This window comes from Crinia signifera, chromosome 6 (genome assembly GCF_055691185.1).
Source record: "Crinia signifera chromosome 6, ASM5569118v1, whole genome shotgun sequence".
Lineage (NCBI taxonomy): Eukaryota > Metazoa > Chordata > Amphibia > Anura > Myobatrachidae > Crinia > Crinia signifera.
The window spans coordinates 56,171,902-56,195,544 of record NC_139222.1 but is presented as its reverse complement, the minus strand read 5'-3'; the positions used below and the strand labels follow the sequence as shown (position 1 = coordinate 56,195,544).

General features: G+C 43.2%; 31 non-coding genes and 4 pseudogenes across 31 annotated transcripts; all 35 read right to left on the bottom strand.

Moving 5' to 3' along the window:
* Window positions 1-334: 334 nt before the first annotated feature.
* On the bottom strand, window positions 335-453 carry LOC146011974 (5S ribosomal RNA). Its single transcript, XR_014445152.1, has one exon. It is a non-coding gene; the product is annotated as a 5S ribosomal RNA (ribosomal RNA).
* A 344-nt stretch (window positions 454-797) lies between these two features.
* LOC146015858 (5S ribosomal RNA) lies at window positions 798-916 on the bottom strand. Its single transcript, XR_014448766.1, has one exon. It is a non-coding gene; the product is annotated as a 5S ribosomal RNA (ribosomal RNA).
* Window positions 917-1,261: 345 nt separating this feature from the next.
* LOC146017108 (5S ribosomal RNA) lies at window positions 1,262-1,380 on the bottom strand. Its single transcript, XR_014449982.1, has one exon. It is a non-coding gene; the product is annotated as a 5S ribosomal RNA (ribosomal RNA).
* A 345-nt stretch (window positions 1,381-1,725) lies between these two features.
* LOC146017223 (5S ribosomal RNA) lies at window positions 1,726-1,844 on the bottom strand. The gene has a single exon (XR_014450094.1). It is a non-coding gene; the product is annotated as a 5S ribosomal RNA (ribosomal RNA).
* Window positions 1,845-2,188: 344 nt separating this feature from the next.
* LOC146015051 (5S ribosomal RNA) lies at window positions 2,189-2,307 on the bottom strand. Its single transcript, XR_014447984.1, has one exon. It is a non-coding gene; the product is annotated as a 5S ribosomal RNA (ribosomal RNA).
* A 344-nt stretch (window positions 2,308-2,651) lies between these two features.
* LOC146011963 (5S ribosomal RNA) lies at window positions 2,652-2,770 on the bottom strand. The gene has a single exon (XR_014445141.1). It is a non-coding gene; the product is annotated as a 5S ribosomal RNA (ribosomal RNA).
* A 345-nt stretch (window positions 2,771-3,115) lies between these two features.
* Window positions 3,116-3,234, bottom strand: LOC146016741 (5S ribosomal RNA). The gene has a single exon (XR_014449622.1). It is a non-coding gene; the product is annotated as a 5S ribosomal RNA (ribosomal RNA).
* Window positions 3,235-3,579: 345 nt separating this feature from the next.
* LOC146010634 (5S ribosomal RNA) lies at window positions 3,580-3,698 on the bottom strand (annotated as a pseudogene).
* A 345-nt stretch (window positions 3,699-4,043) lies between these two features.
* Window positions 4,044-4,162, bottom strand: LOC146015096 (5S ribosomal RNA). The gene has a single exon (XR_014448027.1). It is a non-coding gene; the product is annotated as a 5S ribosomal RNA (ribosomal RNA).
* Window positions 4,163-4,507: 345 nt separating this feature from the next.
* LOC146015192 (5S ribosomal RNA) lies at window positions 4,508-4,626 on the bottom strand. The gene has a single exon (XR_014448120.1). It is a non-coding gene; the product is annotated as a 5S ribosomal RNA (ribosomal RNA).
* A 345-nt stretch (window positions 4,627-4,971) lies between these two features.
* LOC146010659 (5S ribosomal RNA) lies at window positions 4,972-5,090 on the bottom strand (annotated as a pseudogene).
* A 345-nt stretch (window positions 5,091-5,435) lies between these two features.
* Window positions 5,436-5,554, bottom strand: LOC146017484 (5S ribosomal RNA). The gene has a single exon (XR_014450353.1). It is a non-coding gene; the product is annotated as a 5S ribosomal RNA (ribosomal RNA).
* Window positions 5,555-5,899: 345 nt separating this feature from the next.
* Window positions 5,900-6,018, bottom strand: LOC146014434 (5S ribosomal RNA). The gene has a single exon (XR_014447390.1). It is a non-coding gene; the product is annotated as a 5S ribosomal RNA (ribosomal RNA).
* Window positions 6,019-6,363: 345 nt separating this feature from the next.
* Window positions 6,364-6,482, bottom strand: LOC146010559 (5S ribosomal RNA; annotated as a pseudogene).
* A 345-nt stretch (window positions 6,483-6,827) lies between these two features.
* On the bottom strand, window positions 6,828-6,946 carry LOC146013945 (5S ribosomal RNA). The gene has a single exon (XR_014446907.1). It is a non-coding gene; the product is annotated as a 5S ribosomal RNA (ribosomal RNA).
* A 345-nt stretch (window positions 6,947-7,291) lies between these two features.
* LOC146011951 (5S ribosomal RNA) lies at window positions 7,292-7,410 on the bottom strand. The gene has a single exon (XR_014445129.1). It is a non-coding gene; the product is annotated as a 5S ribosomal RNA (ribosomal RNA).
* Window positions 7,411-7,755: 345 nt separating this feature from the next.
* On the bottom strand, window positions 7,756-7,874 carry LOC146010305 (5S ribosomal RNA). Its single transcript, XR_014444819.1, has one exon. It is a non-coding gene; the product is annotated as a 5S ribosomal RNA (ribosomal RNA).
* A 345-nt stretch (window positions 7,875-8,219) lies between these two features.
* On the bottom strand, window positions 8,220-8,338 carry LOC146014433 (5S ribosomal RNA). Its single transcript, XR_014447389.1, has one exon. It is a non-coding gene; the product is annotated as a 5S ribosomal RNA (ribosomal RNA).
* A 345-nt stretch (window positions 8,339-8,683) lies between these two features.
* On the bottom strand, window positions 8,684-8,802 carry LOC146014692 (5S ribosomal RNA). The gene has a single exon (XR_014447638.1). It is a non-coding gene; the product is annotated as a 5S ribosomal RNA (ribosomal RNA).
* A 345-nt stretch (window positions 8,803-9,147) lies between these two features.
* On the bottom strand, window positions 9,148-9,266 carry LOC146016872 (5S ribosomal RNA). Its single transcript, XR_014449753.1, has one exon. It is a non-coding gene; the product is annotated as a 5S ribosomal RNA (ribosomal RNA).
* A 345-nt stretch (window positions 9,267-9,611) lies between these two features.
* Window positions 9,612-9,730, bottom strand: LOC146016702 (5S ribosomal RNA). The gene has a single exon (XR_014449584.1). It is a non-coding gene; the product is annotated as a 5S ribosomal RNA (ribosomal RNA).
* A 7,512-nt stretch (window positions 9,731-17,242) lies between these two features.
* LOC146017486 (5S ribosomal RNA) lies at window positions 17,243-17,361 on the bottom strand. The gene has a single exon (XR_014450355.1). It is a non-coding gene; the product is annotated as a 5S ribosomal RNA (ribosomal RNA).
* Window positions 17,362-17,707: 346 nt separating this feature from the next.
* On the bottom strand, window positions 17,708-17,826 carry LOC146014432 (5S ribosomal RNA). The gene has a single exon (XR_014447388.1). It is a non-coding gene; the product is annotated as a 5S ribosomal RNA (ribosomal RNA).
* A 345-nt stretch (window positions 17,827-18,171) lies between these two features.
* Window positions 18,172-18,290, bottom strand: LOC146014794 (5S ribosomal RNA). Its single transcript, XR_014447737.1, has one exon. It is a non-coding gene; the product is annotated as a 5S ribosomal RNA (ribosomal RNA).
* Window positions 18,291-18,635: 345 nt separating this feature from the next.
* On the bottom strand, window positions 18,636-18,754 carry LOC146014005 (5S ribosomal RNA). Its single transcript, XR_014446965.1, has one exon. It is a non-coding gene; the product is annotated as a 5S ribosomal RNA (ribosomal RNA).
* A 345-nt stretch (window positions 18,755-19,099) lies between these two features.
* On the bottom strand, window positions 19,100-19,218 carry LOC146015652 (5S ribosomal RNA). The gene has a single exon (XR_014448567.1). It is a non-coding gene; the product is annotated as a 5S ribosomal RNA (ribosomal RNA).
* A 345-nt stretch (window positions 19,219-19,563) lies between these two features.
* LOC146014062 (5S ribosomal RNA) lies at window positions 19,564-19,682 on the bottom strand. Its single transcript, XR_014447020.1, has one exon. It is a non-coding gene; the product is annotated as a 5S ribosomal RNA (ribosomal RNA).
* A 346-nt stretch (window positions 19,683-20,028) lies between these two features.
* On the bottom strand, window positions 20,029-20,147 carry LOC146017003 (5S ribosomal RNA). Its single transcript, XR_014449879.1, has one exon. It is a non-coding gene; the product is annotated as a 5S ribosomal RNA (ribosomal RNA).
* A 345-nt stretch (window positions 20,148-20,492) lies between these two features.
* Window positions 20,493-20,611, bottom strand: LOC146010929 (5S ribosomal RNA; annotated as a pseudogene).
* A 345-nt stretch (window positions 20,612-20,956) lies between these two features.
* Window positions 20,957-21,075, bottom strand: LOC146011939 (5S ribosomal RNA). The gene has a single exon (XR_014445118.1). It is a non-coding gene; the product is annotated as a 5S ribosomal RNA (ribosomal RNA).
* A 344-nt stretch (window positions 21,076-21,419) lies between these two features.
* LOC146017402 (5S ribosomal RNA) lies at window positions 21,420-21,538 on the bottom strand. The gene has a single exon (XR_014450275.1). It is a non-coding gene; the product is annotated as a 5S ribosomal RNA (ribosomal RNA).
* A 345-nt stretch (window positions 21,539-21,883) lies between these two features.
* Window positions 21,884-22,002, bottom strand: LOC146017042 (5S ribosomal RNA). The gene has a single exon (XR_014449918.1). It is a non-coding gene; the product is annotated as a 5S ribosomal RNA (ribosomal RNA).
* A 345-nt stretch (window positions 22,003-22,347) lies between these two features.
* Window positions 22,348-22,466, bottom strand: LOC146016235 (5S ribosomal RNA). Its single transcript, XR_014449132.1, has one exon. It is a non-coding gene; the product is annotated as a 5S ribosomal RNA (ribosomal RNA).
* A 344-nt stretch (window positions 22,467-22,810) lies between these two features.
* Window positions 22,811-22,929, bottom strand: LOC146016865 (5S ribosomal RNA). Its single transcript, XR_014449747.1, has one exon. It is a non-coding gene; the product is annotated as a 5S ribosomal RNA (ribosomal RNA).
* A 346-nt stretch (window positions 22,930-23,275) lies between these two features.
* On the bottom strand, window positions 23,276-23,394 carry LOC146011931 (5S ribosomal RNA). Its single transcript, XR_014445110.1, has one exon. It is a non-coding gene; the product is annotated as a 5S ribosomal RNA (ribosomal RNA).
* Between the last annotated feature and the right edge of the window lie 249 nt (window positions 23,395-23,643).

Sequence of the window (23,643 nt, the reverse complement as noted above, 5' to 3'; positions counted from 1 at the left end):
ACTTTTTTGCCCTCTTCTACTTCTATCACCAGGTAAGCTAATAAAAAAGTTTCCTAACTGTATTGGCTTACTGAAAAAAATCATGTGTTGGTAATGTAAAAAGACCTACAGGACATGATATTAGCAGGGGGTCTTAAATTAAACTACTAAAGAGGATCAACTCTGTTTAGCTGCTAAAAGCAGTTGGAATTGGGCCTAAACAGTGTGGTAAGTCTTTAGGTGATGGCTATTGTGTCTGTTTGACCTCTTCCAAATGTCTGTGCTGGCAATAAAATGAAAAAGTTTCCAATTTAAATAGCTAGAGAATAAAAACAATTTGCCTGTAATGTGAAAAAACCTACAGCACCTGGTGTTCCCATGTGGTCTCCCACCCAAGTACTAACCAGGCCCAACACTGCTTAGCTTCCAAGATCAGACGAGATTGGGCCTATCCAATGTGGTATGGCTGTAGGTGAGATACAGGGACTTTTTTGCCCTCTTCTACTTCTATCACCAGGTAAGCTAATAAAAAAGTTTCCTAACTGTATTGGCTTAATGAAAAAAATCATGTGTTGGTAATGTAAAAAGACCTACAGGACATGATATTAGCAGGGGTCTTAAATTAAACTACTAAAGAGGCTCAACACTGTTTAGCTGCCAAAAGCAGTTGGAATTGGGCCTAAACAGTGTGGTAAGTCTTTAGGTGATGGCTATTGTGTCTGTTTGACCTCTTCCAAATGTCTGTACTGGCAATAAAAAGAAAAAGTTTCCAATTTAAATAGCTAGAGAATAAAAACAATTTGCCTGTAATGTGAAAAAACCTACAGCACCTGGTGTTCCCATGTGGTCTCCCACCCAAGTACTAACCAGGCCCAACACTGCTTAGCTTCCAAGATCAGACAAGATTGGGCCTATCCAATGTGGTATGGCTGTAGGTGAGATACAGGCACTTTTTTGCACTCTTCTACTTCTATCACCAGGTAAGCTAATAAAAAAGTTTCCTAACTGTATTGGCTTAATGAAAAAAATCATGTGTTGGTAATGTAAAAAGACCTACAGGACATGATATTAGCAGGGGGTCTTAAATTAAACTACTAAAGAGGCTCAACACTGTTTAGCTGCCAAAAGCAGTTGGAATTGGGCCTAAACAGTGTGGTAAGTCTTTAGGTGATGGCTATTGTGTCTGTTTGACCTCTTCCACATGTCTGTACTGGCAATAAAAAGAAAAAGTTTCCAATTTAAATAGCTAGAGAATAAAAACAATTTGCCTGTAATGTGAAAAAACCTACAGCACCTGGTGTTCCCATGTGGTCTCCCACCCAAGTACTAACCAGGCCCAACACTGCTTAGCTTATAAGTTCAGATGAGATTGGGCCTATCCAATGTGGTATGGCTGTAGGTGAGATACAGGCACTTATTTGCCCTTTTCTACTTCTATCACCAGGTAAGCTAATAAAAAAGTTTCCTAACTGTATTGGCTTACTGAAAAAAATCATGTGTTGGTAATGTAAAAAGACCTACAGGACATGATATTAGCAGGGGGTCTTAAATTAAACTACTAAAGAGGCTCAACACTATTTAGCTGCCAAAAGCAGTTGGAATTGAGCCTAAACAGTGTGGTAAGTCTTTAGGTGATGGCTAGTGTGTCTGTTTGACCTCTTCCAAATGTCTGTACTGGCAATAAAAAGAAAAAGTTTCCAATTTAAATAGCTAGAGAATAAAAACAATTTGCCTGTAATGTGAAAAAACCTACAGCACCTGGTGTTCCCATGTGGTCTCCCAGCCAAGTACTAACCAGGCCCAACACTGCTTAGCTTCCAAGATCAGACGAGATTGGGCCTATCCAATGTGGAATGGCTGTAGTTGAGTTAAAGCCACTTTTTTGCCCTCTTCTACTTCTATTACCAGGTAAGCTAATACAAAAGTTTCCTAACTGTATTGGCTTACTGAAAAAAATCATGTGTTGGTAATGTAAAAAGACCTACAGGACATGATATTAGCAGGGGGTCTTAAATTAAACTACTAAACAGGCTCAACACTGTTTAGCTGCCAAAAGCAGTTAGAATTGGGCCTAAACAGTGTGGTAAGTCTTTAGGTGATGGCTATTGTGTCTGTTTGACCTCTTCCAAATGTCTGTACTGGCAATAAAAAGAAAAAGTTTCCAATTTAAATAGCTAGAGAATAAAAACAATTTGCCTGTAATGTGAAAAACCTACAGCACCTGGTGTTCCCATGTGGTCTCCCACCCAAGTACTAACCAGGCCCAACACTGCTTAGATTCCAAGATCAGACGAGATTGGGCCTATCCAATGTGGTATGGCTGTAGGTGAGATACAGGCACTTTTTTGCCCTCTTCTACTTCTATCACCAGGTAAGCTAATAAAAAAGTTTCCTAACTGTATTGGCTTACTGAAAAAAATCATGTGTTGGTAATGTAAAAAGACCTACAGGACATGATATTAGCAGGGGGTCTTAAATTAAACTACTAAAGAGGCTCAACACTGTTTAGCTGCCAAAAGCAGTTGGAATTGGGCCTAAACAGTGTGGTAAGTCTTTAGGTGATGGCTATTGTGTCTGTTTGACCTCTTCCAAATGTCTGTCCTGGCAATAAAAAGAAAAAGTTTCCAATTTAAATAGCTAGAGAATAAAACAATTTGCCAGTAATGTGAAAAAACCTACAGCACCTGGTGTTCCCATGTGGTCTCCCACCCAAGTACTAACCAGGCCCAACACTGCTTAGCTTCCAAGATCAGACGAGATTGGGCCTATCCAATGTGGTATGGCTGTAGGTGAGTTAAAGCCACTTTTTTGCCCTCTTCTACTTCTATTACCAGGTAAGCTAATACAAAAGTTTCCTAACTGTATTGGCTTACTGAAAAAAATCATGTGTTGGTAATGTAAAAAGACCTACAGGACATGATATTAGCAGGGGGTCTTAAATTAAACTACAAAAGAGGCTCAACACTGTTTAGCTGCAAAAAGCAGTTGGAATTGAGCCTAAACAGTGTGGTAAGTCTTTAGGTGATGGCTATTGTGTCTGTTTGACCTCTTCCAAATGTCTGTGCTGGCAAGAAAAAGAAAAAGTTTCCAATTTAAATAGCTAGAGAATAAAAACAATTTGCCAGTAATGTGAAAAAACCTACAGCACCTGGTGTTCCCAGGTGGTCTCCCACCCAAGTATTAACCAGGCCCAACACTGCTTAGTTTCCAAGATCAGACAAGATTGGGCCTATCCAGTGTGGTATGGCTGTAGGTGAAATACAGGCACTTTTTTGCCCACTTCTACTTCTATCACCAGGTAAGCTAATAAAAAAGTTTCCTAACTGTATTGGCTTACTGAAAAAAATCATGTGTTGGTAATGTAAAAAGACCTACAGGACATGATATTAGCAGGGGGTTTTAAATTAAACTACAAAAGAGGCTCAACACTGTTTAGCTGCCAAAAGCAGTTGGAATTGGGCCTAAACAGTGTGGTAAGTCTTTAGGTGATGGCTATTATGTCTGTTTGACCTCTTCCAAATGTCTGTACTGGCAATAAAAAGAAAAAGTTTCCAATTTAAATAGCTAGAGAATAAAAACAATTTGCCAGTAATGTGAAAAAACCTACAGCACCTGGTGTTCCCATGTGGTCTCCCACCCAAGTACTAACCAGGCCCAACACTGCTTAGCTTCCAAGATCAGACGAGATTGGGCCTATCCAATGTCGTATGCCTGTAGGTGAGATACAGGCACTTTTTTGCCCTCTTCTACTTCTATCACCAGGTAAGCTAATACAAAAGTTTCCTAACTGTATTGGCTTACTGAAAAAAATCATGTGTTGGTAATGTAAAAAGACCTACAGGACATGATATTAGCAGGGGGTCTTAAATTAAACTACAAAAGAGGCTCAACACTGTTTAGCTGCCAAAAGCAGTTGGAATTGAGCCGAAACAGTGTGGTAAGTCTTTAGGTGATGGCTAGTGTGTCTGTTTGACCTCTTCCAAATGTCTGTGCTGGCAATAAAAAGAAAAAGTTTCCAATATAAATAGCTAGAGAATAAAAACAATTTGCCAGTAATGTGAAAAAACTTACAGCACCTGGTGTTCCCAGGTGGTCTCCCACCCAAGTACTAACCAGGCCCAACACTGCTTAGCTTCCAAGATCAGACGAGATTGGGCCTATCCAATGTGGTATGGCTGTAGGTGAGATACAGGCACTTTTTTGCCCTCTTCTACTTCTATCACCAGGTAAGCTAATAAAAAAGTTTCCTAACTGTATTGGCTTACTGAAAAAAATCATGTGTTGGTAATGTAAAAAGACCTACAGGACATGATATTAGCAGAGGGTCTTAAATTAAACTACTAAAGAGGCTCAACACTGTTTAGCTGCCAAAAGCAGTTGGAATTGGGCCTAAACAGTTTGGTAAGTCTTTAGGTGATGGCTATTGTGTCTGTTTGACCTCTTCCAAATGTCTGTGCTGGCAATAAAAAGATAAAGTTTCCTATTTAAATAGCTAGAGAATAAAAATAATTTGCCAGTAATGTGAAAAAACCTACAGCACCTGGTGTTCCCATGTGGTCTTCCACCCAAGTACTAACCAGGCCCAACACTGCTTAGCTTCCAAGATCAGACGAGATTGGGCCTATCCAATGTGGTATGGCTGTAGGTGAGTTAACTGCACTTTTTTGCCCTCTTCTACTTCTATCACCAGGTAAGCTAATACAAAAGTTTCCTAACTGTATTGGCTTACTGAAAAAAATCATGTGTTGGTAATGTAAAAAGACCTACAGGACATGATATTAGCAGGGGGTCTTAAATTAAACTACTAAATAGGCTCAACACTGTTTAGCTGCCAAAAGCAGTTAGAATTGGGCCTAAACAGTGTGGTAAGTCTTTAGGTGATGGCTATTGTGTCTGTTTGACCTCTTCCAAATGTCTGTGCTGGCAATAAAAAGAAAAAGTTTCCTACTTAAATAGCTAGAGAATAAAAACAATTTGCTTGTAATGTGAAAAAACCTACAGCACCTGGTTTTCCCATGTGGTCTCCAACCCAAGTACTAACCAGGCCCAACACTGCTTAGCTTCCAAGAACAGACGAGATTGGGCCTATCCAATGTGGTATGGCTGTAGGTGAAATATGGGCACTTTTTTGCCCTCTTCTACTTCTATCACCAGGTAAGCTAATAAAAAAGTTTCCTAACTGTATTGGCTTACTGAAAAAAATCATGTGTTGGTAATGTAAAAAGACCTACAGGACATGATATTAGCAGGGGGTCTTAAATAAAACTACTAAAGAGGCTCAACACTGTTTAGCTGCCAAAAGCAGTTGGAATTGGGCCTAAACAGTGTGGTAAGTCTTTATGTGATGGCTATTGTGTCTGTTTGACCTCTTCCAAATGTCTGTACTGGCAATAAAAAGAAAAAGTTTCCAATTTAAATAGCTAGAGAATAAAAACAATTTGCCTGTAATGTGAAAAAACCTACAGCACCTGGTGTTCCCATGTGGTCTCCCACCCAAGTACTAACCAGGGCCAACACCGCTTAGCTTCCAAGATCAGACGAGATTGGGCCTATCCAATGTGGTATAGCTGTAGGTGAGATACAGGCACTTTTTTGCCCTCTTCTACTTCTATCACCAGGTAAGCTAATAAAAAAGTTTCCTAACTGTTTTGGCTTACTGAAAAAAATCATGTGTTGGTAATGTAAAAAGACCTACAGGACATGATATTAGCAGGGGGTCTTAAATTAAACTACTAAAGAGGCTCAACACTGTTTAGCTGCCAAAAGCAGTTGGAATTGGGCCTAAACAGTGTGGTAAGTCTTTAGGTGATGGCTATTGTGTCTGTTTGACCTCTTCCAAATGTCTGTGCTGGCAATAAAAAGAAAAAGTTTCCAATTTAAATAGCTAGAGAATAAAAACAATTTGCCAGTAATGTGAAAAAACCTACAGCACCTGGTGTTCCCATGTGGTCTCCCACCCAAGTACTAACCAGGCCCAACACTGCTTAGCTTCCAAGATCAGACGAGATTGGGCCTATCCAATGTGGTATAGCTGTAGGTGAGTTAAAGCCACTTTTTTGCCCTCTTCTACTTCTATTACCAGGTAAGCTAATACAAAAGTTTCCTAACTGTATTGGCTTACTGAAAAAAATCATGTGTTGGTAATGTAAAAAGACCTACAGGACATGATATTAGCAGGGGGTCTTAAATTAAACTACTAAAGAGGCTCAACACTGTTTAGCTGCCAAAAGCAGTTGGAATTGGGCCTAAACAGTGTGGTAAGTCTTTATGTGATGGCTATTGTGTCTGTTTGACCTCTTCCAAATGTCTGTACTGGCAATAAAAAGAAAAAGTTTCCAATTTAAATAGCTAGAGAATAAAAACAATTTGCCTGTAATGTGAAAAAACCTACAGCACCTGGTGTTCCCATGTGGTGTCCCACCCAAGTACTAACCAGGGCCAACACTGCTTAGCTTCCAAGATCAGACGAGATTGGGCCTATCCAATGTGGTATAGCTGTAGGTGAGATACAGGCACTTTTTTGCCCTCTTCTACTTCTATCACCAGGTAAGCTAATAAAAAAGTTTCCTAACTGTTTTGGCTTACTGAAAAAAATCATGTGTTGGTAATGTAAAAAGACCTACAGGACATGATATTAGCAGGGGGTCTTAAATTAAACTACTAAAGAGGCTCAACACTGTTTAGCTGCCAAAAGCAGTTGGAATTGGGCCTAAACAGTGTGGTAAGTCTTTAGGTGATGGCTATTGTGTCTGTTTGACCTCTTCCAAATGTCTGTGCTGGCAATAAAAAGAAAAAGTTTCCAATTTAAATAGCTAGAGAATAAAAACAATTTGCCAGTAATGTGAAAAAACCTACAGCACCTGGTGTTCCCATGTGGTCTCCCACCCAAGTACTAACCAGGCCCAACATTGCTTAGCTTCCAAGATCAGACGAGATTGGGCCTATCCAATGTGGTATAGCTGTAGGTGAGTTAAAGCCACTTTTTTGCCCTCTTCTACTTCTATTACCAGGTAAGCTAATACAAAAGTTTCCTAACTGTATTGGCTTACTGAAAAAAATCATGTGTTGGTAATGTAAAAAGACCTACAGGACATGATATTAGCAGGGGGTCTTCAATTAAACTACAAAAGAGGCTCAACACTGTTTAGCTGCCAAAAGCAGTTGGAATTGAGCCGAAACATCGTGGTAAGTCTTTAGGTGATGGCTATTGTGTCTGTTTGACCTCTTCCAAATGTCTGTGCTGGCAATAAAATGAAAAAGTTTCCAATATAAATAGCTAGAGAATAAAAACAATTTGCCAGTAATGTGAAAAAACCTACAGCACCTGGTGTTCCCATGTGGTCTCCCACCCAAGTACTAACCAGGCCCAACACTGCTTAGCTTCCAAGATCAGACGAGATTGGGCCTATCCAATGTGGTATGGCTGTAGGTGAGTTAAATTCACTTTTTTGCCCTCTTCTACTTCTATCACCAGGTAAGCTAATACAAAAGTTTCCTAACTGTATTGGCTTACTGAAAAAAATCATGTGTTGGTAATGTAAAAAGACCTACAGGACATGATATTAGCAGGGGGTCTTAAATTAAACTACTAAAGAGGCTCAACACTGTTTAGCTGCCAAAAGCAGTTGGAATTGGGCCTAAACAGTGTGGTAAGTCTTTAGGTGATGGCTATTGTGTCTGTTTGACCTCTTCCAAATGTCTGTACTGGCAATAAAAAGAAAAAGTTTCCAATTTAATGAGCTAGAGAATAAAAACAATTTGCCAGTAATGTGAAAAAACCTACAGCACCTGGTGTTCCCATGTGGTCTCCCACCCAAGTACTAACCAGGCCCAACACTGCTTAGCTTCCAAGATAAAACGAGATTGGGCCTATCCAATGTGGTATGGCTGTAGGTGAGATACAGGCACTTTTTTGCCCTCTTCTACTTCTATCACCAGGTAAGCTAATACAAAAGTTTCCTAACTGTATTGGCTTACTGAAAAAAATCATGTGTTGGTAATGTAAAAAGACCTACAGGACATGATATTAGCAGGGGGTCTTAAATTAAACTACTAAAGAGGCTCAACACTGTTTAGCTGCCAAAAGCAGTTGGAATTGGGCCTAAACAGTGTGGTAAGTCTTTAGGTGATGGCTATTGTGTCTGTTTGACCTCTTCCAAATGTCTGTGCTGGCAATAAAAAGAAAAAGTTTCCAATTTAAATAGCTAGAGAATAAAAACAATTTGCCAGTAATGTGAAAAAACCTACAGCACCTGGTGTTCCCATGTGGTCTCCCACCCAAGTACTAACCAGGCCCAACACTGCTTAGCTTCCAAGATCAGACGAGATTGGGCCTATCCAATGTGGTATAGCTGTAGGTGAGTTAAAGCCACTTTTTTGCCCTCTTCTACTTCTATTACCAGGTAAGCTAATACAAAAGTTTCCTAACTGTATTGGCTTACTGAAAAAAATCATGTGTTGGTAATGTAAAAAGACCTACAGGACATGATATTAGCAGGGGGTCTTAAATTAAACTACAAAAGAGGCTCAACACTGTTTAGCTGCCAAAAGCAGTTGGAATTGAGCCGAAACATTGTGGTAAGTCTTTAGGTGATGGCTATTGTGTCTGTTTGACCTCTTCCAAATGTCTGTGCTGGCAATAAAATGAAAAAGTTTCCAATATAAATAGCTAGAGAATAAAAACAATTTGCCAGTAATGTGAAAAAACCTACAGCACCTGGTGTTCCCATGTGGTCTCCCACCCAAGTACTAACCAGGCCCAACACTGCTTAGCTTCCAAGATCAGACGAGATTGGGCCTATCCAATATGGTATGGCTGTAGGTGAGTTAAATTCACTTTTTTGCCCTCTTCTACTTCTATCACCAGGTAAGCTAATACAAAAGTTTCCTAACTGTATTGGCTTACTGAAAAAAATCATGTGTTGGTAATGTAAAAAGACCTACAGGACATGATATTAGCAGGGGGTCTTAAATTAAACTACTAAAGAGGCTCAACACTGTTTAGCTGCCAAAAGCAGTTGGAATTGGGCCTAAACAGTGTGGTAAGTCTTTAGGTGATGGCTATTGTGTCTGTTTGACCTCTTCCAAATGTCTGTACTGGCAATAAAAAGAAAAAGTTTCCAATTTAATGAGCTAGAGAATAAAAACAATTTGCCAGTAATGTGAAAAAACCTACAGCACCTGGTATTCCCATGTGGTCTCCCACCCAAGTACTAACCAGGCCCAACACTGCTTAGCTTCCAAGATCAGACGAGATTGGGCCTATCCAATGTGGTATGGCTGTAGGTGAGATACAGGCACTTTTTTGCCCTCTTCTACTTCTATCACCAGGTAAGCTAATACAAAAGTTTCCTAACTGTATTGGCTTACTGAAAAAAATCATGTGTTGGTAATGTAAAAAGACCTACAGGACATGATATTAGCAGGGGGTCTTAAATTAAACTACAAAAGAGGCTCAACACTGTTTAGCTGCCAAAAGCAGTTGGAATTGAGCCTAAACAGTGTGGTAAGTCTTTAGGTGATGGCTAGTGTGTCTGTTTGACCTCTTCCAAATGTCTGTGCTGGCAATAAAAAGAAAAAGTTTCCAATATAAATAGCTAGAGAATAAAAACAATTTGCCAGTAATGTGAAAAAACCTACAGCACCTGGTGTTCCCAGGTGGTCTCCCACCCAACTACTAACCAGGCCCAACACTGCTTAGCTTCCAAGATCAGACGAGTTTGGGCCTATCCAATGTGGTATGGCTGTAGGTGAAATAAAGGCACTTTTTTGCCCTCTTCTACTTCTATCACCAGGTAAGCTAATACAAAAGTTTCCTAACTGTATTGGCTTACTGAAAAAAATCATGTGTTGGTAAAGTAAAAAGACCTACAGGACATGATATTAGCAGGGGGTCTTAAATTAAACTACAAAAGAGGCTCAACACTGTTTAGCTGCCAAAAGCAGTTGGAATTGAGCCTAAACAGTGTGGTAAGTCTTTTTTTTTTTTTTAAATTGCGTAAATTTTTTATTGAAACACATGAGAATAGGTGTACAGTTTTACATTTCAATGTACAGATATAATAAACAACACTGAGACAGTACAATGCATAAAATGTTTGTACAAAATAAAATGTTTAAACTAGCGATCAAAAAAAGACTGTGTCCATTTTTTGAGTAATATAGATTCCAAGTACAATGGGTTAATTTGGGTGAATTGTTCACTAGCTATATCAGGTACACATATAGATTGTTCGGATTTAATATTTTTTAAACCTTAACAAACAAATAACAAACATTCTTAACCCGGCACTCTAGAGATGGAGTGCCATCCTACCACCCCCCAACTAACAAATTAAAAGAAGAAGAAAGAAAAAAAGAGAAAAAAAAAGAGCAAATAATCAATATTGAACCGCGTATACTTAGATGTGCATATAGGCACTGAGGTAAATTTGAAGTGTTTCAGCAAGGTGTGGTATGGATTAAATGATGGACCGCATCACACTACGGGGGGGAAGCTGGAACGGGCACCCACCAGGCCCCAGGGTTGCGTAGTAGTAGGGCATATAGCCCTCATTGTGGGTCAGTGGCCAAGGCCAGTCTAGAAGCATTCCAGTTGCCCCATTTAGCAGCGTATGGACCGAGCGAGCCACGTGATCTATAGGTGAACCTTTCGTGACTCACCACCTCATTGACAAGCGCCCTCCAATGGTGTACATTTGGATGCGTTACATCGAACCACTTCCTGGCTATTAATACCTTAGCAATGGCCATAAGACTTAGCACATATTTATAAACTGGAGGGGATCGGGACTCCTGCAGGCCCAGAGCAAACATACAATATTTGGGGTCAAAGGGAGGGAGAGAGGGGTCAGTGATAAGTACATCGGTCCAAACCATCTCCCAAAAGTCATGAATCGGCGGGCAGGACCACATCATATGCCAGAAATCAGCACCAGGCGTTGCGCATCTGGGGCATTTATCATCCGTCCTCAACCCCGCTCGCATCAGGGTAACCGGGGATTTGTAGGCCCTGTGCAGTACGTAGTATGATACTTGCTGATATTTCAAGCATGAAGTGGCGTATCTAACGGAGTCTAGAATCTCGGCCCACTGCTCCGCATCCAGGGCCCCTATGGTCAATTCCCACTTATCCCTGAGGGGGATGAGACTATCAGTGTCAACTCGGCTAACGATGTCCTTATAGATGGTGGAGACTTGTTTTGTAGTAGCTAGGCTCCGCAGGAGGGTCTTTAGAGGGGAGTCAGCAGTGAGGGGGGGGGGGGATCTTTAAACTGGGTTTGGGCTGCATGTCTAAGTTGCAGATAACGGTAGAAGGAGCTATTGGGAATTTGGAGTTCCTCTGAGATCTCCTGGAACGTCTTAATCGCTCCCGAGGTATATAGTTGGGCTACTGACACGAGACCCGCCCCCAACCAGAAACCTTCTAATGATAGCTGTTCAAACTCCGGGTATGTTTTGTTAAACCATATGGGGGTATCCCCATCCACCCCTCCCCAGCCACACACCTTGTGAGACTGTCGCCAAACCAGTACTGCCTGCCTGAAAAGAGGGGATAGAGTAGGCTTGAAGGGAGAGGAGAGAAGGAACTGGAGAGGGGGGAGGCGGGACCCCACACATTCGGCAAATGATCCCTCAAAAGTGGGGCCGGCTCTTCCAAGGATCCAGTCAGAAATGTGTGCCAACTGTGCTGCAAAGTAGTAGAGTCGGAAGTCAGGTAGTCCCAGACCTCCATCCGCTCGTGGTTTAGTAAGGGTTTTAAGGGCTATCCTAGGTGGCCTGTTTGCCCATATAAAAGAGGAGAGGAGGGTATTAATGGTCAAAAATATGTGTTTGGGTATATAGATCGGGGAGTGCTGGAGCAGATAAAGGTATTTAGGGAGGATAGACATTTTGATGAGATTGATTCTGCCCATGACTATCAAGGGGAGCTTCTTCCATATATGTATTTTAGCCTTAAGGTCTCTAGTGACCGCATTGATGTTAAGGTCTATAAAATCTGGGATTTTAGGGGTGATCCAGACCCCCAAGTATTTAAACCTGAGGACCCACTGTAGTGGGGAGGCAGTTGGCAGTTCCTCCGGTATCCTGCCCGAGAGAGGGAGGATACTAGATTTCCCCCAGTTGACCAGGAGACCCGAGAAGACCCCAAAGGTCTGGACTATCTGAAGCATTCCCTCCAAGGAGGTTCCAGCGTCCCTCAGGAAGAGAAGGGTGTCGTCAGCATATAGTGCAACAACATCTTCCCTCCCCCCCAGGGGGACGCCCCTGACCACCGGGGAGTCACGAAGCATAATGGCCATGGGTTCAATGGCAAGGGCAAAAAGGGCAGGTGACAGCGGACAGCCCTGCCTAGTACCTCTACCAAGGGGAAATGTCTCCGTCACATACCCGTTAACTGAGATACGAGCTACTGGGGATGAGTATAGCAGGCGTACCCATTGTATAAAATTAGGGCCAAAGGCAAATCTGCGCAGGACCCCCCACAAGTAGTCCCACTCCACGGAGTCAAAGGCCTTGGCAGCGTCCAGAGACACCACCACTGCCTCCGACCCATCCAAGTTGCTCCCCTGTAAATGACAGTATAATCTCCTGAGGTTACGGGTGGTTGATCGACCCGGCATGAAGCCAGATTGGTCCTCGTCTATAACAGTGGTAACCACTGAGTTGAGTCTAGTTGCCAAGATTTTGGCAAGTATTTTCACGTCCGTTGAGAGAAGTGAAATGGGACGGTAAGAGTCTGGGAAGGAGGGGTCTTTACCCGGTTTGGGGATAACAACAATAATTGCCTCTGCCATAGATGGAGGTAGGGCGCCCCCCTGTTTTAGGTCCGCATAAAGCTGGAGCAGATAGGGTACAAAAAATTCCTTATGCTTTTTATATACCTCTATTGGTATTCCATCGCTACCAGGGGCTTTATTGTTGGGGAATGAGGATATGGCCGCATCGATTTCACTGGAGGTGATATCTGATTCAAGCAGAGCTACTGATTGCTGGGATAGGGACGGTATATTAATGTCCAAGAGGAATTGTTCTAGCTGGTATGGCGTATATGTCGCCCGGGACGAGTATAGTGAGGAATAGAAAGCTAGAAAGGTCTGTGCGATCTCTGGCGTTGTGAAGTGTTCCCTGCCTTGTGCGTCACATATTTTTTGGACGGAACAGGCGGACCTCTCGTCACGGGCGAGATACGCCATATAGCTACCCCCTACGTCAGACTGGGAGTATCTAGCGTGGGCCGAAAATAGAAGCTTACGTTTAGACTTGTCAAACAGGTGGTCAGTCCACATTTTACGTGTCACTTCCCACCGTATTTTGTCTTCTGGGAGACCAGATCGTAGGTATTCAGCCTCACCCAGTGAGCACGCCTCCTCAAGTTTGGCCTCCTCCTCCCGACCCGCCCTCTTGACATTGGCTATTCTTTTAAGAAGGCCGCCGCGAATGACTGTTTTAAATGTCTCGTGCTTAATAACTGGGTCCCGGCATGAAGCATTGTCCTCATGGAACGCAGACCACTCCTCCACCAGCCCACCTCCGTCAGTCAGAAGTGTGAGCCAAAAAGGATTAAGCCTCCAGGTGCGCGCACCTCTGGAAGGTAGCATATCCAAAGTAATAGACAGGGGGGAGTGGTCCGAGATCCCTCTGCGGAGATACTCCACCGTAATAATTTTGGGTAGTAGGTCCGGAGACACCAAAGCAAGGTCTATCCTAGAGAACGATTGATGACCCGGGGAGAAACATGAAAATTGTCTCTGCATGGGGTTTCTATGTCTCCAGGCGTCAACCAAGTCCAGCTCATCAACTAATCTAGCAAACGGGGTGGGTGTGAGGACCGGGGGGGAAGGAGGGCGGCCCGCAGCCGTCCATCTGTCCAGTGATTTATCTAGAATATTGTTGAAGTCCCCTATGCATAGCGTAGGGGTTAAGGGGAAAGAGGCAAGGAATGTCACGGCCTTCTTAAGTACCTCATTACTATAGGGGGGGGGTACATATACTGCAAGGATATTTAAGGTGATATGGTTAACAGTTGCCCTTAGGAAAACATAGCGACCATATTGGTCAATCTGATGATGAGTGAGATGGAAGTTAATAGATTTTTTGATCAGGATTGTAACTCCTCTGGCGTTATTAGAGAAGGTGGAGTGGAACAGATGTCCCACCCAGGGTTTTTTTAGGGACATAGTTTTAGTACCAGTAAGGTGGGTCTCAGATAGGCAGGCTATGTCTGCTCCATGCTTTTTAACCTCCGCAAGCACCAGTGAGCGTTTAACCCTGTCATTAAGGCCCCTCACATTCCAACCAATTGTGCGGAGCCCCGCCACTACATTAGGGGGAGGCATAGGTGAGGAGCAGAGTAGGCGAGAAGGAAGGAGGGCTCACATCGCCCGGGCAGGGGGCAAACAGGCAAATCATTGCCCATAGTAAGAGGGTGCAGTCTGATTGGTATTGGCATTTAGTGAAGACCTGGCACTATCACGACCCACATGTGTAGTGGTTAGGCCCACAGGGCCCCCGGATATCCGCCCCCACCCCCAGAGTGGAGCGGTAGCTATGCACACACTTACTTAAACTAGAATACATCAGCCTCATACACATCATTACTTTTAAAAAAATTAAAAAAACTAAAAAAAGAGAAAGCAGTGAAAACAATAGTAAAACAATCCCCCCAATAACCCTAGCCCACCCTGTATACCTACCGAACATTAGATATACCTTGGATCCCAGTAACAGTTAAAACTAAACTTTCCCAACCAAAATGTTAACTGTGCTAACTAAGGGGTATAGGTAATAGTAATCACCTATATACTAATAAGAATTTCCTAGCGTGCTTTGAGCTCCTTAGAATGGAGTACATCCTGAGCTAGATATACAGAATTATTAAACAGTATGAGTAGACAGATTCCCCAGCTGCCCCACTTATGGGGTATTAGATCAGTTATGCTCACAGGACGTGTGTCAGTTCTGGTGCCGTGGCCTGCGGTCCAGCCACTGTTCCGCCTCCTGTGGAGAATTGAAGAAGTGGGTGACACCATCCGCCACCACCCTGAGTCGGGCCGGGAACAGCATGGAATACTGCACCTGCCGGTCTCGTAACTTGCGTTTAATTTGTAGAAATTGTGCCCGTGTTTTCTGGACATCTGCCGCAAAGTCAGGGAACGCCGCCACCACCTGGTTGTCGATTTTGAGGGGACCTCTCTCTCGTGCCAGTCTGAGGACAGCGTCTCTGTCCTTGTAGTGTAGGAATCTTGCTATAAAGGTGCGTGGGGGGGCACCCGGTGGTGGGGCTCCAGCGGGAAGCCGGTGGGCCCTTTCAACTGTGAATTGCCGACTGAAGTCATCAGGGGAAAATGTCTCTAGTAGCCATCTCTCTAAGAATTTCTCCGGGGAAGATCCCTCCGTTCTTTCAGGCAGTCCAACAAATCGCACATTGTTGCGGCGAAGGCGCCCCTCCATATCTGATATCTTGGACTTAACAGCCGCCATTTGCGTAGTGAGATCCGCCACTGCTGATTTAAGGGGATTGGTCACATCCTCCAGGTCTGATATCCTATGCTCGGCCTCCCCCACCCTCTCACGGACCTTCTGCATATCATGGCGAATGAGGGAGATATCAGACTGTACTTGGCCAATTCTATCCATGACCCTCTGCTCAGTAGCCGATATGGCTAGGAGGATCTGCTGAGTGGACTGGGCAGCCGTCTCCGTGGAGGGAGAGTCCTCATCCGCATTTGGGGATTTTGGAGATTCAGCTCGGCTCGTTGACTGTGCTGGAGGGGGGGGCTGGGCGCCCCTAGCATATTTCTCCAATCTAGTCGCTGCGGAGGGGCCTCCCGTTTTCCCCATGGCACAAGGGTGGGCTAGGACTTAGATCAAGAAAGGCTTATTGTCGGGGTTATATGTTGATGCGGGGTTCTGGATGGGTGGTCCGCAAGGCGGCGGGGGAGCAATCACTCCTCTCCCGGGGAGGGCCGTAGCACCGAGGTCAGGAGGGTGTGGTAGGTGGCAAGGTCAGCGGAGGTTAAGGGGAACAAAAGCGTAGTTGGATAAGGGAGGCCAACGTGTAACATCAGAGAGTACAGAGTCACTGTAGTGCAAAGCCAGTCCTCCTGACAGAGCCTCTAGGTGGAACAGCGTCCTGAATGTAGTGACAGAAAAGTCAAAGGCACTATGTTGAAGTATATGATGCAGGTATAAGGCAGCAATGTTGGATTATGGAGCAAGATGAGACCTTTAGGTAGTATGTACAGCAGCAGAGGGGAGCTCGCAGGTTAAGTGCCAAAGGGCAATATGCTGGGGTTAGTTTTGCAGCAAAGACCCTGGACTTCCCACAGGCTACTTGTTGTGGGGCACGGGGGGAGGCAGAGGGTGGAAGGCAGCTCACCTCAGTGGGAGAAGTGGGTACTCTGCTTGGTCAGTTGCTCCCGCACGTCACCCCCCTGCCAGATATGCTGGAGTGGGTCAAGGCAGGTCACAATGGGCGCCAGTAATGTCTCCCAGCTTAAGGCGTCAGCATGCAGGCATATAGGGTTCTCCAAAATGGCGCCTCCTCCCCTCCCCAGCGCCCGTTTGGCGCGAATTAATATGCTGGGCACTAATTAGTATGCTGGGCGCCTCTGCCCGACTCACCCCCGATGGAGACCTCAGTATGGGGTCCCTCGCCTCCCGATGGATGTGGGTGTGGGGGGCGTCAGGACTCCTCGTCCAGCCGGCCGCCTCCTAGCTCTGTATGCCGGGCGGGGGGACGGGGTCTCAGGCGGGCGCGAGGGTCCCGCTCCGGGTCACCGGCGCTGTTGCGGGGAGGAGGTCGGGAGCCGACGGTGACGCGCTGGCAGCGTCTGTTGCTTCGCGGCACCCGCGAGGCGTGCCGGATGACTCGCGAGCTCCGGCGTCTGCAGGCCCAAGATGGCGGCGGGGTCACTAGCGGTGCGGGAGACGGCGTGGATCGCTCTCGCAGCCAGGCACCCGGTGAGTTTTAGCGCCGCTGTTCCGTGGGCACTGTTAGGTAGTGCTCTGTGCAGAGTGGTGAGGCAGCCAGGTCTCGGTCAGGGCACAGAATGCAGGATTACTAGAGGATTTTTGCGGAGCTCAGTGAGAGCACGTCTTCTCACATCCTCAGCCAAGCCACGCCCGAGTGTGGTAAGTCTTTAGGTGATGGCTATTGTGTCTGTTTGACCTCTTCCAAATGTCTGTGCTGGCAATAAAAAGAAAAAGTTTCCAATTTAAATAGCTAGAGAATAAAAACAATTTGCCAGTAATGTGAAAAAACCTACAGCACCTGGTGTTCCCAGGTGGTCTCCCACCCAAGTACTAACTAGGCCCAACACTGCTTAGCTTCCAAGATCAGACGAGATTTGGCCTATCCAATGTGGTATGGCTGTAGGTGAGATACAGGCACTTGTTTGCCCTCTTCTACTTCTATCACCAGGTAAGCTAATAAAAAAGTTTCCTAACTGTATTGGCTTACTTAAAAAAAATCATGTGTTGGTAATGTAAAAAGACCTACAGGACATGATATTAGCAGGGGGTCTTAAATTAAACTACTAAACAGGCTCAACACTGTTTAGCTGCCAAAAGCAGTTGGAATTGGGCCTAAACAGTGTGGTAAGTCTTTAGGTGATGGCTATTGTGTCTGTTTGACCTCTTCCAAATGTCTGTACTGGCAATTAAAAGAAAAAGTTTCCAATTTAAATAGCTAGAGAATAAAAACAATTTGCCTGTAATGTGAAAAAACCTACAGCACCTGGTGTTCCCATGTGGTCTCCCACCCAAGTACTAACCAGGCCCAACACTGCTTAGCTTCCAAGATCAGACGAGATTGGGCCTATCCAATGTGGTATAGCTGTAGGTGAGATACAGGCACTTTTTTGCCCTCTTCTACTTCTATCACCAGGTAAGCTAATAAAAAAGTTTCCTAACTGTATTGGCTTACTGAAAAAAATCATGTGTTGGTAATGTAAAAAGACCTACAGGACATGATATTAGCAGGGAGTCTTAAATTAAACTACTAAAGAGGCCCAACACTGTTTAGCTGCCAAAAGCAGTTGGAATTGGGCCTAAACAGTGTGGTAAGTCTTTAGGTGATGGCTATTGTGTCTGTTTGACCTCTTCCAAATGTCTGTACAGGCAATAAAAAGAAAAAGTTTCCAATTTAAATAGCTAGAGAATAAAAACAATTTGCCTGTAATGTGAAAAAGCCTACAGCACCTGGTGTTCCCATGTGGTCTCCCACCCAAGTACTAACCAGGCCCAACACTGCTTAGCTTCCAAGATCAGACGAGATTGGGCCTATCCAATGTGGTATGGCTGTAGGTGAGTTAAAGGCACTTTTTTGCCCTCTTCTACTTCTATCACCAGGTAAGCTAATACAAAAGTTTCCTAACTGTATTGGCTTACTGAAAAAAATCATGTGTTGGTAATGTAAAAAGACCTACAGGACATGATATTAGCAGGGGGTCTTAAATTAAACTACTAAAGAGGCTCAACACTGTTTAGCTGCCAAAAGCAGTTGGAATTGGGCCTAAACAGTGTGGTAAGTCTTTAGGTGATGGCTATTGTGTCTGTTTGACCTCTTCCAAATGTCTGTGCTGGCAATAAAAAGAAAAAGTTTCCTATTTAAATAGCTAGAGAATAAAAACAATTTGCCAGTAATGTGAATAAACCTACAGCACCTGGTGTTCCCATGTGGTCCCCCACCCAAGTACTAACCAGGCCCAACACTGCTTAGCTTCCAAGATCAGACGAGATTGGGCCTATCCAATGTGGTATGGCTGTAGGTGAGTTAAAGCCACTTTTTTGCCCTCTTCTACTTCTATCACCAGGTAAGCTAATACAAAAGTTTCCTAACTGTATTGGCTTACTGAAAAAAATCATGTGTTGGTAATGTAAAAAGACCTACAGGACATGATATTAGCAGGGGGTCTTAAATTAAACTACAAAAGAGGCTCAACACTGTTTAGCTGCAAAAAGCAGTTGGAATTGAGCCTAAACAGTGTGGTAAGTCTTTAGGTGATGGCTATTGTGTCTGTTTGACCTCTTCCAAATGTCTGTGCTGGCAATAAAAAGAAAAAGTTTCCAATATAAATAGCTAGAGAATAAAAACAATTTGCCTGTAATGTGAAAAAACCTACAGCACCTGGTGTTCCCATGTGGTCTCCCACCCAAGTACTAACCAGGCCCAACACTGCTTAGCTTCCAAGAACAGACGAGATTGGGCCTATCCAATGTGGTATGGCTGTAGGTGAAACACAGGCACTTTTTTGCCCTCTTCTACTTCTATCACCAGGTAAGCTAATAAAAAAGTTTCCTAACTGTATTGGCTTACTGAAAAAAATCATGTGTTGGTAATGTAAAAAGACCTACAGGACATGATATTAGCAGGGGGTCTTAAATTAAACTACTAAAGAGGCTCAACACTGTTTAGCTGCCAAAAGCAGTTGGAATTGAGCCTAAACAGTGTGGTAAGTCTTTAGGTGATGGCTATTGTGTCTGTTTGACCTCTTCCAAATGTCTGTGCTGGCAATAAAAAGAAAAAGTTTCCAATATAAATAGCTAGAGAATAAAAACAATTTGCCAGTAATGTGAAAAAACCTACAGCACCTGGTGTTCCCAGGTGGTCTCCCACCCAAGTACTAACCAGGCCCAACACTGCTTAGCTTCCAAGATCAGACGAGATTGGGCCTATCCAATGTGGTATGGCTGTAGGTGAGACACATGCACTTTTTTGCCCTCTTCTACTTCTATCACCAGGTAAGCTAATAAAAAAGTTTCCTAACTGTATTGGCTTACTTAAAAAAAATCATGTGTTGGTAATGTAAAAAGACCTACAGGACATGATATTAGCAGGGGGTCTTAAATTAAACTACTAAACAGGCTCAACACTGTTTAGCTGCCAAAAGCAGTTGGAATTGGGCCTAAACAGTGTGGTAAGTCTTTATGTGATGGCTATTGTGTATGTTTGACCTCTTCCAAATGTCTGTACTGGCAATAAAAAGAAAAAGTTTCCAATTTAAATAGCTAGAGAATAAAAACAATTTGCCTGTAATGTGAAAAAACCTACAGCACCTGGTGTTCCCATGTGGTCTCCCACCCAAGTACTAACCAGGACCAACACTGCTTAGCTTCCAAGATCAGACGAGATTGGGCCTATCCAATGTGGAATGGCTGTAGGTGAGTTAAAGCCACTTTTTTGCCCTCTTCTACTTCTATTACCAGGTAGGCTAATACAAAAGTTTCCTAACTGTATTGGCTTACTGAAAAAAATCATGTGTTGGTAATGTAAAAAGACCTACAGGACATGATATTAGCAGGGGGTCTTAAATTAAACTACAAAAGAGGCTCAACACTATTTAGCTGCCAAAAGCAGTTGGAATTGAGCCTAAACATTGTGGTAAGTCTTTAGGTGATGGCTATTGTGTCTGTTTGACCTCTTCCAAATGTCTGTGCTGGCAATAAAATGAAAAAGTTTCCAATATAAATAGCTAGAGAATAAAAACAATTTGCCAGTAATGTGAAAAAACCTACAGCACCTGGTGTTCCCATGTGGTCTCCCACCCAAGTATTAACCAGGCCCAACACTGCTTAGCTTATAAGTTCAGATGAGATTGGGCCTATCCAATGTGGTATGGCTGTAGGTGAGATACAGGCACTTATTTGCCCTTTTCTACTTCTATCACCAGGTAAGCTAATAAAAAAGTTTCCTAACTGTATTGGCTTACTGAAAAAAATCATGTGTTGGTAATGTAAAAAGACCTACAGGACATGATATTAGCAGGGGGTCTTAAATTAAACTACAAAAGAGGCTCAACACTGTTTAGCTGCCAAAAGCAGTTGGAATTGAGCCTAAACAGTGTGGTAAGTCTTTAGGTGATGGCTATTGTGTCTGTTTGACCTCTTCCAAATGTCTGTGCTGGCAATAAAAAGAAAAAGTTTCCAATTTAAATAGCTAGAGAATAAAAACAATTTGCCTGTAATGTGAAAAAACCTACAGCACCTGGTGTTCCCATGTGGTCTCCCACCCAAGTACTAACCAGGCCCAACACTGCTTAGCTTCCAAGATCAGACGAGATTGGGCCTATCCAATGTGGTATGGCTGTAGGTGAGATACAGGCACTTTTTTGCCCTCTTCTACTTCTATCACCAGGTAAGCTAATAAAAAAGTTTCCTAACTGTATTGGCTTACTGAAAAAAATCATGTGTTGGTAATGTAAAAAGACCTACAGGACATGATATTAGCAGGGGTCTTAAATTAAACTACTAAAGAGGCTCAACACTGTTTAGCTGCCAAAAGCAGTTGGAATTGGGCCTAAACAGTGTGGTAAGTCTTTAGGTGATGGCTATTGTGTCTGTTTGACCTCTTCCAAATGTCTGTACTGGCAATAAAAAGAAAAAGTTTCCAATTTAAATAGCTAGAGAATAAAAACAATTTGCCTGTAATGTGAAAAAACCTACAGCACCTGGTGTTCCCATGTGGTCTCCCACCCAAGTACTAACCAGGCCCAACACTGCTTAGCTTCCAATATCAGACGAGATTGGGCCTATCCAATGTGGTATGGCTGTAGTTGAGATACAGGCACTTTTTTGCCCTCTTCTACTTCTATCACCAGGTAAGCTAATAAAAAAGTTTCCTAACTGTATTGGCTTACTGAAAAAAATCATGTGTTGGTAATGTAAAAAGACCTACAGGACATGATATTAGCAGGGGGTCTTAAATTAAACTACTAAAGAGGATCAACTCTGTTTAGCTGCCAAAAGCAGTTGGAATTGGGCCTAAACAGTGTGGTAAGTCTTTAGGTGATGGCTATTGTGTCTGTTTGACCTCTTCCAAATGTCTGTGCTGGCAATAAAATGAAAAAGTTTCCAATATAAATAGCTAGAGAATAAAAACAATTTGCCAGTAATGTGAAAAAACCTACAGCACCTGGTTTTCCCATGTGGTCTCCCACCCAAGTACTAACCAGGCCCAACACTGCTTAGCTTATAAGTTCAGATGAGATTGGGCCTATCCAATGTGGTATGGCTGTAGGTGAGTTACAGGCACTTATTTGCCCTTTTCTACTTCTATCACCAGGTAAGCTAATAAAAAAGTTTCCTAACTGTATTGGCTTACTGAAAAAAATCATGTGTTGGTAATGTAAAAAGACCTACAGGACATGATATTAGCAGGGGGTCTTAAATTAAACTACAAAAGAGGCTCAACACTGTTTAGCTGCCAAAAGCAGTTGGAATTGAGCCTAAACAGTGTGGTAAGTCTTTAGGTGATGGCTATTGTGTCTGTTTGACCTCTTCCAAATGTCTGTGCTGGCAATAAAAAGAAAAAGTTTCCAATTTAAATAGCTAGAGAATAAAAACAATTTGCCTGTAATGTGAAAAAACCTACAGCACCTGGTGTTCCCATGTGGTCTCCCACCCAAGTACTAACCAGGCCCAACACTGCTTAGCTTCCAAGATCAGACGAGATTGGGCCTATCCAATGTGGTATGGCGGTAGGTGAGATACAGGCACTTTTTTGCCCTCTTCTACTTCTATCAACAGGTAAGCTAATAAACAGTTTCCTAACTGTATTGGCTTACTGAAAAAAATCATGTGTTGGTAATGTAAAAAGACCTACAGGACATGATATTAGCAGGGGGTCTTAAATTAAACTACTAAAGAGGATCAACTCTGTTTAGCTGCCAAAAGCAGTTGGAATTGGGCCTAAACAGTGTGGTAAGTCTTTAGGTGATGGCTATTGTGTCTGTTTGACCTCTTCCAAATGTCTGTACTGGCAATAAAAAGAAAAAGTTTCCAATTTAAATAGCTAGAGAATAAAAACAATTTGCCTGTAATGTGAAAAAACCTACAGCACCTGGTGTTCCCATGTGGTCTCCCACCCAAGTACTAACCAGGCCCAACACTGCTTAGCTTCCAAGATCAGACGAGATTGGGCCTATCCAATTTGGTATGGCTGCAGGTGAGATACAGGCACTTTTTTGCCCTCTTCTACTTCTATCACCAGGTAAGCTAATAAAAAAGTTTCCTAACTGTATTGGCTTACTTAAAAAAAATCATGTGTTGGTAATGTAAAAAGACCTACAGGACATGATATTAGCAGGGGGTCTTAAATTAAACTACTAAACAGGCTCAACACTGTTTAGCTGCCAAAAGCAGTTGGAATTGAGCCTAAACAGTGTGGTAAGTCTTTAGGTGATGGCTATTGTGTATGTTTGACCTCTTCCAAATGTCTGTACTGGCAATAAAAAGAAAAAGTTTCCAATTTAAATAGCTAGAGAATAAAAACAATTTGCCTGTAATGTGAAAAAACCTACAGCACCTGGTGTTCCCATGTGGTCTCCCACCCAAGTACTAACCAGGCCCAACACTGCTTAGCTTCCAAGATCAGACGAGATTGGGCCTATCCAATGTGGTATGGCTGTAGGTGAGATACAGGCACTTTTTTGCCCTCTTCTACTTCTATCACCAGGTAAGCTAATACAAAAGTTTCCTAACTGTATTGGCTTACTGAAAAAAATCATGTGTTGGTAATGTAAAAAGACCTACAGGACATGATATTAGCAGGGGTCTTAAATTAAACTACTAAAGAGGCTCAACACTGTTTAGCTGCCAAAAGCAGTTGGAATTGGGCCTAAACAGTGTGGTAAGTCTTTAGGTGATGGCTATTGTGTCTGT